Genomic DNA, 13,741 nt, shown 5'->3' with positions numbered 1-13,741 from the left:
AAATATAAATAGCACAATAGATTTGTTATCTCTGGTGGCAAGAGCCGGACTTTTATGCCATCATGTTAGTTGGCCACTGTTGTGGGTCATCTATGGAGAGAGCATAACTTTCCTAGTGAGTTGGCTCCCATCAGTTGATGGCAATTCTCTGGAGAAGAGGGCTAGCTATAAGCTATTACCAGCCACAACTCACAGGACCTTGGGGATAGAAGCTTTAACCAAGAAAACTGGATCTTGGGCAGGGCACCATAGTATCAACCACAACTCTGCTAGTAAACATCGAGTCCTAGGCAAATAAAATAGAATTTGCAGGTGGGGGAAGTATTTTGAATATTTAATATAATGCCTTGTGGCCAATACAATATTTTTATAGTGTTTGAAGAACTATTCCAATAATAATCCTTGTTCAGGGAAATAATACCCTCACAGATGAATAAGACTTGATGTAAGGAAAAAAATAGAATACAAACTTGGTATATTTGTTAGGGTTGACTATACTGTTATAAATTTGAGACCCTAAACATGTAATGGCTCTAAAGTTTATTTCTCTCTCAACAGTCCAGGTTGATGTAAGGAATGGAGAAACTAGAGGGAAGGGCCCTCCTTTACACAATCATTCAGGCACCTGAGCTGACTACAGCTCTATATCTTCAAGACAAGATTTCTCATGAGTATTGCCATCCAGCTAACTGGGTGTGTTAATTAACTGCTGCTGCATAACAAACTTAGCAGCTTAAAACAACAATTAATATTTATTATCTCATTGTTATTGTGGGTCAGAAATTTCGAACTGGCTTACCTGAATGGTTCTGGTTCAAGGTCATTCATGAGTTTGCCATCAGATGTATATTGTGGGTGCAGTCATAAGAAGGCTTGACTAGGGCGAAAGTATCTGCTTCCAATGTGGCTTGCTTATTCCTGGTTATAGGCAGCTGGCTTTGGTTTCTTGCCACTCAGACCTCTTTATAAAGGTTGTTGGAATGCCCTCATGACATAGTAGCTGACTTTCCTCAGAAAAGTAATCTAAGAGAACATGAAAGCCTCAATGTCTTTTATGACCTTGACTTGGAAATCATATTCCATCATTTCTACACTATCTTGTTTGTTACACAGGTCTGCTATACTCAGTGGAGGAGGGCATTACACAGGGACATAAATACCATGAGCCAAGAATAATTGAGAGCCATCTTGGAGGTGGGCTATCATCTTAGAGGAGCAAGTGTGGGAGGTTTTTAAGGACAAATTTTATTTGCATTCCACTGGAGTACACTTACTCACATAGCTACATCTAATAGCAGGAGAAGCAAGGACATGTAGTATAGTTGGATAACCATGTGTCTTTTATTACAGTGGAAGGCAGAGGGAAGTATTTAAATGCACATCTGGCAGCTTCTGCTACAATTGGGAAAATGAAACAGGAAGAAAAAATCTTCAAGAGATGAATAACTAAAACAACAACAAAAGTTGACATTAGTGAGCAAATTTCTTTGCGTACCCAAACTATATAATGCTTAAATTTTTTTTCTGATTTCATAAAATTGTTCTTGTCTGTAGACTCTCACCGGCAAAGGCTCTTAAAATCCGACAGACTGTTTTTAAAAATCCAACATCTTAGTTATGGCTTTAACAAATGTTTTAAATTTATTTTGAGTAATTGACTTTTTGAAAACACTGCAAAAAAAATACTAATGTTCATTAGTGAAATCCAAGACACATATACAACAGGGAAAATATAATTTGTCTACACACTCGCTGCCTGGAAAACTAGTAACTAAGGTACAAAATATTCTACCCCTTCTTTGAGAATCTCCCTTGCGGAAATGTTTCCTATGCACTGACTTCAATCAGAGACCAAATAATTCTCATTGCATTTCATATTAAAACAGTAAAATCTCAGACAGATTAAACATTGAACCAAAAGATTTTTCAATTAGTTTTGCTTAATGAGGAAGCGATAACCTCAGTTGTAACAAGAACCTCAGGTGAAAAATATTTTTCTTCCTAATTTGTCCCAAACATTCTATTTTGGCTTTGAGTCATATTCTGCATCAATGAACTGGAATTCAGAATGTTACTGATTTTTCCTAAACATTTAACAACTCAGAACTAGTTTTGTCCACATTTCCACTGAGGATAGTATATATTCATTCTTTTTAAAGTAAGTTTGCTTGACTATATTTGATTGGAATGACAGAAGTAGCATATTGTAAAAAATTCTGTATCCTCTGAATTGCTGCGTGCTGCATTGTTATTATAACAATTTAAGAAGGCAGTAGCCTCATTTCAGGGTCTATCAGTTCTTTATAATGGAAAAATGTATAAATCAGATGGCAAAATTCTTGTCAATGACTATGACCTCTCTGTGACATCTTGATTCATGGTAAAAAACCAAATATACATTACACATTTTCTATAGAATTTAATAATGTTTACCCCCAAAACAAAGAGCAGCTGTGTGGGAGTAGAATGTACACATTCTACTTGACTTTATTATTTTTAGCTTTATCATATCATTTGTTATATGGGCAAGCCATATCATTTCTTATATGGGCAAGTCATCTAGTCTTTTTGAGTTCCAGTTTCCTCATATAAAAATGAATGCTAATAACTTTCTAAGACTTTGTATGGATTAAAGGAAAGAATAAATACAAAAGCACTTAGCCAACATTTATATGGTACATAAAGGTTTTGTTTATTGGTCCTTTAATCCTGTTAATCTAAAAACAGAATTTCATAGGTGAGAAAATTCAGAGAAGTCAAGTAACCTGCTTAAGATCACATATCCAAGAAATTTTCTAGTGCACTTATCACTATACTGTGCTCACATCAAAGTCTCTTGCAGGGGACATATGAACCAATTAATTGCAAGAGGACGTGTATGGAACCTAACTGGTTGGTTATACGTGTACAGTGGGAGTTGGGGGTACTACAATGCAGAGTATTTTAGCACCCTGAGGAAAAGCTTAGTCCAAACTGGTTATATACGAGAAATTTGCTCAGTCCTGAAAGAAGGCATATTTCCTAATGTTCCCTTTAGATTCAGCCAACGAGGAAAATGAAAAAGGACAAAACTTTCAGAAGGCAGATCCAGGGGGTATAGAGACCAATGAGAAAAAGGAACTTCTCAAAATCAGAATTAATCAGGTAACATTCCTCAAACACAGGTAGGGGGCCCCTCAAAAGTTGTTCCCAACAAGATTTCCGAATTCTGTAGACATGTATTTGCTGTGTGTTCTCCATTTTCCCCAAGGAGAATATTACAATTATCTTGTTCCTGTATCAGCCATTATGTATCAGGTGAGAGAAGGTAGAAAATCTGTTTTTTTAATTTCACGGTAGGATCTGGAGAAGCAGATCATGATTAGAACCTACCATACCTCACCCAGATGTCACAGATTATGAACTTCATGCTATGCTTGCATAGGACTTTGGGGCTTTCTTTTTAGCATCTCAGAAATAGAGCAATTCAAACATTTGGTGACCAAAAGGCATGTAGCTATTAGAGCTGTTCTAAATATTTTAGTTCTTCTTTCAGGGATATGATGGGACTGTACTTTCCTGCCCCTTGAAGTTAGACATAAACAGGTAATTTTCTTTGGCCAATGAAATGTGAGTGGAAATATGGGCCAATTTCAGGCAAAATTCATTTATTCACATGGTTTTCTTCTCTCCTACTGTGGTGATCACAGAAACACATGTATAGATGGAACCTCTTTCAGCCCGGGTCCTTGAGTCACTAAAATGAACAGAGACCTCCTTGCTGACCTGGGTTCTGCATGTAGAGTGAGCAAGAAATAAATATTTATTATTATAAAGCCTCTGTGATATGAAAATTGTTTGTTACTACAATAAAAGGCAGTAGACTTTTATTAATATAAGCACACATTTTATTAATTCATCATTTCCTTCACAAAGGCAAGTAGGATCAATGTCAATCAACTTGAGATAAACTGTTGTTGGTTTTTGTTGTTGTTGTTTAACTAACCTAATACATTGTATTTCTCAGTACTAGGTGAAACTGTTGACCAAAAATTTGATAAAGTCAACTATCTCACCTCTAATGATCTAAGCTTGGCTATTTTATTACAGAGAGGCAATTACTGGGTGAATTTTGTCAGATTGGATGACAGTGTATGTTTGTATGTGTGTATGTGTGTGTGTGTGTGTATGTATTATATTCTGATTATTTTTTTAAAAAATCTCTTTTTACTTTTTAAAATGAGTTATGTTTATTTGTGCTTTTGGTTTAAAAAGAACAACATAGCTTCTCAAATAGGGATAAAATCAATTAACAAGAGACTAAAGGAATTATGGGAGGAGGAGGCTCTTTTCTTCTTGTAGAATGTGACTTAAACCAGAACTCAGCAGTCCAGCACCATTGAATTGGCAAGAGTTTTCATAAAGCAGTCAAGGGCTGGTTCAGCAGAAGAGGTGCTTTGAGGAGGCCCAAGTAACTCCTCTGTGGCAGCAAAGAAGAGTGAAAGACAGAGGAGAGGAAAACACCGAAATTATGAGGGACTCAGTGAAAGTTCACCCCATCCTTTATCAAAAAAAAGATGACTGCCTAGCTTTTAATTTGTGGGTTTCAGGGTAACCAGGAGACGTTCTGGAATCTTTTTTTGTTTTGTTTTGTTTTTTGCCTTTTGAGACAAGGTCTGGCTCTGTCACTCAGGCTGAAGTGCAGTGGCACGATCTTGGTTCACTATAGCCTTGACCTCCTGGGCTCAAGCAATCTTCTCACCTCAGCCTCTCAAGTAGCCAGAACTACAGGCACATGCCACCACGCCCGGCTAATTTTTGTATCTTTTCATAGAGACAGAGTTTCACCATGTTGCCGAAGCTGGTCTCAAACTCCTGGGCTCAAGTGATCTGCCCTCCTCAGCCTCCCAAAGTTCTGGTATTACAGGCATGAGCCACTGTGCACAGCCCAGTTCTGGAATCATTAAGAAAAACCCTCCAGATTCTTAAAGTGGACCCAGGAGTAAATAGAAAGCATGCTGGGAAGGCAGGGGTGGAGTTACCATGAAGCTCATAAGGCATAAGCTTTAGGACCCCTCACTTGCACAGGCCCTTTCTAAGGTCCTCTGAGGGGACATAGCAATTTTGTATTTGTAATTTTTTTAAAGGAGTACCCCCTAAATCATATGAGCTTCAGGTCCATGCAATCTGTATCTGCCTCTGTATGGAGGCGGTAAGCTGGCATTGAAAGCCTTTACACAGCTTCAGGCACTGGGAGTCAAGTAGACAACACTCCATATTAGGAAATTAATCCTTCCTTGGGGAAAGGGAGCTTGAGCACAGGACCAGCTACACAATTGACGGGCTTGGTACAAAACAAAAATGTGGGACTGTGGGGCTCTTTGTTCAGGAAGCAGGAAACATGTATTGTTAAAGGAACTAACATATAAATCTTTTTCCTTTCTTCCACTTTCTCTCTCTCAATCTGTCATGGTATTTTAAATTTGCCATTTAATGTTACGTTCCTGCAGGCTTGGTGTGAATGGAGATCTTCTCCAGCAGCCAGGGGGCCCTGCCCCAACACCATGCACCAACTACTGGGTTCCCCCTCCCACCAACCACTAAACCAATGCTTTGCCCATAGTAAGGGTGAGAAATTTAAGTCAAGCATTTCTTCTTCTCACTGGCCTGCTGCCACAACCCACAATAGTCAGGAGAATCTCTAGATGTACCAGATACCTGGATGAGGGGTAGGCTAGAGGCTCATTTAGCCAAGTTCTTCCCTAACATACTGTGGCACTGTCAGTACAGGATGGAGATGGCACTACCCATGCCCAACTGTTCCCAACCTTCCCCATGCCTACACCCAGGGGGTGATGGGTGATAGCTGTCACTGGGTGAGGGACAGTAAGAGGGAGGCTAGGTGGGTCTCTGGGCATCAGGGAATAGGGGAGTGGGCAGTGGAAAAGCTGTTTGGGAAGGTGGTGGGAGGCAGGACTGTGCAAGAGCCCAGGCTCCAAGCTTCAGATACACGCTCCGTTGTCTTATCAGACTTCACTTACCAAACACAAATTTGAATATAAAATATTAAGAACTTTAAGATGGTGACAACAGAACATTAAAACCCTAGTACAAAACCCCCTTTGAGCACGAGGCCTTATGAGACTGCACCCATGAAGGTAGCCTTGCTTGACAGCTTAATATGCCAGCCAGAGTTGATGTTGATATCTATTGTTACATATCAATTGCTACAACTCTGTTCCAGGAGGGCTTGATTGCATCTATAACAGAGTATTTAAAGACGAAAAGGATTTCTGTTTCTCCAATTCTACCTTTCAACATGAAATCTGTGGAATATTCCCCTTCCTGCCTCTAACAACTTCTAGAGCTTCTAGGAAAATTAGATTCCTAACTTTCAGATTCCATAACTCCTCATTTTGGCTATTAAAACTCATTATAATTAAAGACTTTAATCTCATCTTCAACTTAAATCTCATTTCCCCTCCTCCTAGGGTAGAACAGACCTGGGACCCTGATTATTAGATAATCTGTTTCTTCAACACCTTTCCTTTTCACCTTTTCCAAAGCTGAACTCTCCAGCATCAGGAAGGAGAAGGGCAAAGGACTAGGACAAGGATCTCTTCCACACTTGGTGGACTGTCACTTCTCTCTGGCTAACACTGTCGGTCTAAGGATGCCCTTTGTTTGACAGTCCCCAAATTCTGCCTTCCTTGTGGGGCACATGTATGAGTTCTTCAGAGGCAAGGCCTGCCTACTGCAAGAAAGTCCAATGCAGAAGATGCTACCCCAGCTCCACCTCTTCCACAGCCACCACCCATCCACTCAGTGGTGCATTCCATATTCTGTTATTACTGGGTTTGCTACTGGGCTCTCCTGCTCCTTCCCTGCTTACTTGGCTTGTGGTGGAAGGTGAAGTCTCCCTCTTCTCCCTCAAGGGAGAATGAACCATGTTATGGCTTGAATGTTCCCCCTCCCCAAAGTTCAAGTGTTTCATACTTAATCCTAAATATAACAGTGTTGAGAGGTGGGACCTTTAAGAGGTGATTAGGTAATGAGGGCTCTGCCTTCATGAATGGATTAATGCTGCTATCTCAGAGTGGGTTTCTGATAAAAGGATGAATTTGGTTCCCTTCCTCTCTTGCTCTCTCACACTCTCTTGCCCTTCTGCCTCCTGCCATGGGATGACACAGCAAGAAGGCCCTTGCGAGATGCCAGTACTTTGATATTGGACTTCCTAGCCTTCAGAACTATGAGAAATAAAATTTTTAAATAAATTATCTAATCTGTAGCATCCTGTTATAGCAACACAAAACAGACAAACTACAAGCCTGATATTCTTCCTTTTACTAGTATCATCCTAGTAGAACAAGGTAGAATGAGTGGATGAGGTAATGATTGGGGAGGATCATTGTCCCTGTCTGAACACTTGGTTCAGCCTGTTTTAGGAATCCTGGAAAAGACGTTGTATTAGAGTTCTCTAGAGAGAAATTCTGAGAACTCAGAAAGAGATGCAAGATTGCCATCTCTTTCTAGCCAAGGTTCAGGACAGGATTGAGATACTGAAAAAATTGCCTTGAATGGGGGCATTATGGCCCAAATCAGTGCAAATAGCCCCAAGCTAGACCACTAAGTCCAAGTGGTTGGGCAGAGAAAAGAGGTTAATATGGGAGTCTGAATCATTGGTGAAAGAGAGGAGTTGGTGACTGAGGGGACCAAGGAGGCTGCAGAGTAGGATGAATGACTTTTTCTATAAGCATTTTTCTGTGGCCTTTGATCATTATGTGAGAAAGCTAAATGAATTAAAATCAGACGATCTGAAAATCTGACATGAAATGACATTGGTACACTGAGGAGGGTAAGAAAAAAATACACTCATTACCCATTTCATTATACCAATAAACTGGGCATTTTTGGTTTGAGTCAATACAGGACAATGTATGGTCTTCAGTCCCATTTTTTGTTGCCTATAACAGAATACCTGAAACTGGATAATTTATAAAAATATGTTAATTTCTTACAAGACTGGAGGTTGAGAAATCCCAGGTTGAAAGGTCATATCCAGTGAGAGCCTTCTTGCTGGTGGAAAATCTCTGAAGGGTCCTGGGATCTTCTCAAGCAGCCAGGGGGCCCTGCCCCAACACCATGCACCAACTACTGGGTTCCCCCTCCCACCAACCACTAAACCAATGCTTTGCCCACAGTAAGGGTGAGAAATTTAAGTCATGCATTTTTTCTTCTCACTGGTGGAGGTTATCACCTGGTGAGGGAGCTGAGTGTGCTAACATGCTACCTCAGATTTCTTTTTCTCTTCTTATAAAGCCACTGGTTCCCCTTTCACATACCATATTAATCCATGAATACATTAAGCCATTTATGAGGGCAGAGCCTTCATGATCCAATCACTTCTTAAGGGCCCCACCCCACCACTCTCTCTCTTATTTTATTTATTTTTTTTTTTTGAGACAGAGTCTTGCTCTGTTACCAGGTTGGAGTGCAGTGGCACAATCTCGGCTCACTGCAACCTCCACCTCCCAGGTTCAAGTGATTCTCCTGCCTCAGCTTCCGGAGTAGCTGGGACTACAGGTGCACACCACCACACCGGGCTAATTTTTTGTATCTTAGTAGAGATGGGTTTCACCATGTTGTCCAGGATGGTCTCAATCTCCTGACCTTGTGATCCACCCGCCTCAGCCTTCCAAAGTGCTGGGATTATAGGCATGAGCTACTGAGCCGGCCCCCACCCCACCTCTTAATACTATGTAAAACAATAAAGGCGCTATATAATTGTGGAAAGCTTTATCCATTTATAAAAAAATATTTGCTGAGTTTCTCCAGTAGACCAGACCTGTTGTGTATGTTGGGAATATGGCAATGACCATGACAAACAGAGTCTTGATATCTTGAACATACCTTCCTCTTCTGATACAGCTGTCTTGTGAAACATGATCATCTATATATTTAATGTGATTATCAAGACTATAAGTATTTGAGTTGGGGGGGTATGCCTTATTGTTCTCAGTATTCCTAGCATCTAATACCCTGAATAACACAAAGAAAGTACTAAAAATATTTTGTTGATAGGCCAGGCACGATGGCTCATACCCTGACTGACACAAAGAAAGTACTAAAAAATATTTGTTGATGGGCCAGTCACGATGGCTCATGCCTGTGATCTCAGCACCTTGGGTGCCCGGGGCAGGTGGATCACTTGAGGCCAGGAGTTTGAAACCAGCCTGGCCAACATAGTAAAACCCCGTCTCTACTAAAAATACAAAAAATTAGCTGGGAGTGGTGGCACACATCTGTAATGCCAGATACTTGGGAGGCTGAGGCATCAGAATTGCTTGAACTTGAAAGGCAGAGGTTGCAGTGAGCTGAGATCACGCCACTGCATTCCAGCCTAGTAAACAGACAAGACTGTCTCAAAGAAAAAATTGTTGATGGAATAAATGAATTCATTTGCGGTAAGAATAATATTACTCATGAAATTCATCCAAAATGCACATGTTGTTAATTTAGTATGACTAAAATTTCATGAAACCAAAATTCTTCTCATATATTCTGAAATGTAGCATGAGAAAAGTGTTTTGATTAATGAAATTATGTAGAAAAATATACCTAAAAAGGATATATTCAGAGATTAGTCAGGAGTTATTTTCATTTTCTTCCATTATGGCTATTTCTTTGTGCCAAAAAATTACTGTTAGAAGTTGTTCTTAAAAATAGAATCTTTAAGTGGTAGATTAAATCCAGCTGGCTTCAAACGGCACAGGGTGGTGGTGTGGGGGGGAGGGTCACAGATGGCCAGATCTCTAAGGAATTCTCTGACCTCAGTGATGACTAAAATTCCTGGACTTTTCTTGTGAGAGGAATTCTACAATTGATAATTATTGTTCCTTGATAATTATTGTTATTACCTTTTATTGAGGTAAAAGTCACATAAGATAAAATTACTTATTTTGAAGTGTACAATTCAGTGGCTTTGAATACATTCACAATGTTGTATAACTATCACCCCTCTCTAGTCTCAAAACATTTTCATCACCCCAAAAGAAAACCTCATAGCCATTAAGCAGTCACCCTGAGAAATATTTAATCTCTGGCTCCACGTAATAAGCACCAATCCTATCACCTCTATAATAGAAAAATAACAGGAAAAGTATTTTCCTCTAAAAAGTATAAAAATTATAACTTTAATAATTGGGTTTGCAAGACCAGTGAAGGGCTGGCCTGTGATCCTTCAAGTGATACCCTGGTGACCTCTGACGCTGAACATGTGAGCATGGTCTGCCCTCCAGAGGGGCAGCAGGTGTATCTCTGCATCGGTCTCGGAGAAACTACCTGGAATGATCATGGAAGACCAAGATGTCAACTGAGTTTCTAACTGTATTTAAGGTTTTCAGACTTATGTGATTTTTGAATTGTCAAACACCAGGCAAAGAGTAGATATGGTAGGTAGTTAAAAAATGCAGATTAAATATAATTGGATTGGAATGTGAAAAAAAAACCACGAACACTACACACTCACAGGCTCTAGGAAATGCCTCTTCACAACCTTGACTTTCTTGTTGAAGAATATGTGCTGGATTATGTGGAGTGTCCTGCCAGCAAGCAAGCCAGCCACAGGCACGGCAGAGAGTAGTCCTTCACTGTTTTAAGGTTGTGGGGTATGAAATGAACTAGAGTCTTGAGGGCTTGGTAAATGGATTAGGCAGGTGTCTGGTTACCCCTCTAGCTAGATGCACTAGGCCTTTTGTGTGGCCAGGTCACATGACTCTGGCTTCTATGCAACATTGTCCCAAAGAAATGGATTCAATCCTTTCCAGAAACTCCAGAATTATTCTAGATCAAGTCTTAGACCAGGAACTACAGCTAAGGCATGCAGTGCTGACAGGGTTAGTGTACTGCCTGGTTAACAATTTTGGCTCAATTCAGGCGCACATGTGTTTGTTCATATGCATGGGAAGCTCCTTATGACATTAACTCTTCGGTTGTAGGAGGGTACAGGCATCCTTGTGCCTTACCTAGCAGAAACGTTTTTACCAGGAATGAGCTGCGTGAAGAACCACAGATCTCTCAGGCACATCAGGGCCAGGCTTCCTATCAAATATTTCGGCAGAACTACTATGGGTAGGGATAGCACTTCCAAACATCCATAGCTCCAGGGAGCCTCAAAAGTTGTCCATCTTGTTCAGAGCAGTGGCCTAGCACCAACCACAGGTGCATTTTAGGAAATCAAGAAATATCGTTGTAATGGATAAGTGGAGGCAGAACACAGAGCAGGTAGTTCTGCTAAAGCAGTTCTCAGCTATCCCAAAAGATTTGCATTCTTTGCTCACAGAGATGTGAAAAGCCAGCAGCTAAATCAGTGGGTCTCATCCCTGCCTGTATATATGTATTACATACATATACAGTTTTATTTAAGATACATTTTAAAAGTATATTTTAAAGGTCCATGATCAATTTTGAGTATATTTTATTTATGGTAGAAGATATGGACCAAAGTTCATTTCTTTGCATATAAATGTCCCATTTTCTACTAACTTTTGTTGAAAACAACTATGCCTTTTTCCTAAATGGACTTTGTACTTTTGTTAAAAATCAATGGATCATACACATGTAGGCCTATTTCTGAAGTCTCTATTTTATACCATTGAACTATTTGACTATTTTTATGCCACTATCATTAAGTCTTTAAATCAGACAGTGTAAGTGTTCTACTTTTGTTCCTTTTTTTTTTCCAAATTTTTTTGGTTAGGCTAGGTTCTCTGCATTTTCATGAGTTTTAGAGTTAACCTGTCAACTTTAAAAAAATCTGCTGAAATTCTGATAAAGGTCACATTGAATCTGTAGATGAATTTGGGGATAATTGATGTCTTAAAAATATCAAGTCGTCAATCACTTGGATACTGGATACTCATGCCAACTGAATCAGAATCTCTGGGGATGGGACAAGCCATCATATTTTCTAAGAAATTCCCCAGGTACTTTTAATGTGCAGCCAGAGTTGTGAACATTGAGTTCTGGCATCTGTCTTGCAATGGGACTCTGCATGCTTAATGCTCCCAAAGAGAATGAACTATATTGAATAACACAAAGAATAATTGAAGGATATAGTGACACTGAGCTTAGAAAAAATCTTTAAGAAGACACGAACTTGAAAGGCTATCATATAGTAGAGGAATTAGATTCTTGCTAACCCAACAGACAGAAACTTCAGGGAATCAGACATCGCCTTAGCTCAAGGAGGTACTTTTTTTTTTTTTTTTTTTTTTTTTAGACGGAGTTTCACTCATGTTACCCAGGCTGGAGTGCAATGGTGCGATCTCGGCTCACCGCAACCTCCGCCTCCTGGGTTCAGGCAATTCTCCTGCCTCAGCCTCCTGAGTAGCTGGGATTACAGGCACGCGCCACCATGCCCAGCTGATTTTTGTAGTTTTAGTAGAGACGGGGTTTCACCATGTTGACCAGGATGGTCTCGATCTCTTGACCTCGTGATCCACCCGCCTCGGCCTCCCAAAGTGCTGGGATTACAGGCTTGAGCCACCGCGCCTGGCCTCAAGGGGGTACTTTTTTTCCCCCCATTTATTTATTTTATTGCATTTTAGGTTTTGGGGTACATGTGAAGAACATGCAAAATTGTTGCATAGGAACACACGTGGCAGTGTGATTTGCTGCCTTCCTCCCCATCACCTACATCTGGCATTTCTCCCCTTGCTATCTCTCCCCAGCTTCCCACCCCCCACCGTCCCTCCCCTATTTCCCCGCAACTGACCCCAGTGTGTAGTGCTCCCCTCCCTGTGTCCATGTGTTCTCATTGTTCAATACCCGCCTATGAGTGAGAACATGCGGTGTTTGATCTTCTGCTCTTCTGTCAGTTTGCTGAGAATGATGGTTTCCAGTTTCATCCATGTCCCTACAAAGGACACAAACTCATCGTTTTTGATGGCTGCATAATATTCCATGGTGTATATGTGCCACATTTTCCCTATCCAGTTTATCGTCGATGGGCATTTGGGTTGGTTCCAGGTCTTTGCTATTGTAAACAGTGCTCCAGTGAACATTTGTGTGCATGTGTCCTTATAGTAGAACGATTTGTAATCCTTTGGATATATACCCAGTAATGGGATTGCTGGGTCAAATGGAATTTCTATTTCTATGTCTCAAGGGGGTACTTTCAACAGTCAATGATGTCTTCAGAAACAATGGGCTTTCTAGGAAGGGAGATCTCTTTGGTCCTAGAGACTAGTGGGATTCATCCACTAATTATTCACCAGTTCCCTACTATGTATTGATAAGAAAGTTGCAGAGGCTTTTCAGTTTCAGAAGAGTTCTTGACAAAACTATTCTGAGTTTGATAGCTACTCTGAGTTCCTGATTTCATAAAATATTTCTTGAAAATTTTTCATGAAATTCTCATAAAATGGCTACTTTGTACCGCTGGGGCACAACTGTAGGCCTTGTTATAATTCATAGCTCCAGGTTGATGGGGAAAAAAATGAATACATTGCCGGTGGGTTATTAATTCTGTGTGAGGGATAAGAACACACAGGGACATACAGCATTATGTATGAGACAGAACAGAAATAGCAATAATGGGATAATCTCACTGAAAAAAGGCTCAGCATCATGAAAATTCTGTGGGAAGGAAATTCCAGTAACATAAAAATATGTGAGGTAAATCTATTGCACTGATCACATGACAAAGGTAATGTAAAGTGTGGTTTATATGGAGTTAAAGTAGCAGCTAAAATATTTGACA

The 13,741-nt window shown here is 40.2% G+C and overlaps 1 pseudogene; it reads right to left on the bottom strand.

The window, feature by feature from the left end:
- Positions 1–8,923, bottom strand: part of LOC119470122 — an 11,798-nt pseudogene extending 2,875 nt beyond the window's left edge.
- Between the last annotated feature and the right edge of the window lie 4,818 nt (positions 8,924–13,741).

The sequence above is a fragment of the Cebus imitator genome, unplaced genomic scaffold (assembly GCF_001604975.1).
Source record: "Cebus imitator isolate Cc_AM_T3 unplaced genomic scaffold, Cebus_imitator-1.0 Scaffold23, whole genome shotgun sequence".
NCBI lineage: Eukaryota > Metazoa > Chordata > Mammalia > Primates > Cebidae > Cebus > Cebus imitator.
The sequence above is the reverse complement of the archived record's forward strand: the minus strand, read 5'-3'. Positions and strand labels throughout refer to the sequence as shown.